This window comes from Sorghum bicolor, chromosome 10, assembly GCF_000003195.3.
Source record: "Sorghum bicolor cultivar BTx623 chromosome 10, Sorghum_bicolor_NCBIv3, whole genome shotgun sequence".
In the NCBI taxonomy this organism is placed as follows: domain Eukaryota; kingdom Viridiplantae; phylum Streptophyta; class Magnoliopsida; order Poales; family Poaceae; genus Sorghum; species Sorghum bicolor.
In genome coordinates, this window is record NC_012879.2 from 44,480,652 (window position 1) to 44,481,336 (window position 685).

Below are 685 nucleotides of genomic sequence, written 5' to 3' on the forward strand. Positions count from 1 at the left end.
AGATGGTTGTCATCAATTACTAAAAAGAGGGAGTTTGTAAGTGCATTCACCCCTGATGCGGGTTTTGGATAATTAATGACAATCAAATTAGGGACTAACAAGTTTATCAAGTGGAATCTATAAGTGTTAGTCCATTGATAGAATTGAATGAACACATTTGGTGATCTATAGCACCCAAAATTTTGATGGACAAAAGGCACTTTGACTCAAGGGCTTCAACACCTCTTACTTTTATTTGGGTCATAGGAAATGCTACTCTATCAAGAGGGACACATAACAAGTTAGAAAATTGGGGATAAAAGTACTCTTGTCGACCTAGTTCTTGATGAGAGATGAGCACCGGAAGTTTAAGTGGGTAGGACTCGAAGTTTCTAGTTGCACAGTGCCACGAGTGTGCACGCTTCGTAGAGTTGTTCCGGCCTTTGTCTAGAAGTTCCGATATGGACCAGAAGTTCTAGTTGGCTGAGTTTGTGCGAGCGTGCGCGTTGTAGATATTTGTTCCAGGCTCCGTCCAGAAGTTCCGGTAGTTGACCTATCAGCCCAACAGTTAGATCTTGGTGGACTGGAACTTCCAATTGGTTCCACTGGAACTTCCGATGCCACCTAATAAATACTTATTATCTTCATTTCTAACCATTGCCTGCACAATTGACATTTATTCTTTGACTCCTAACTCTCTCCAAGC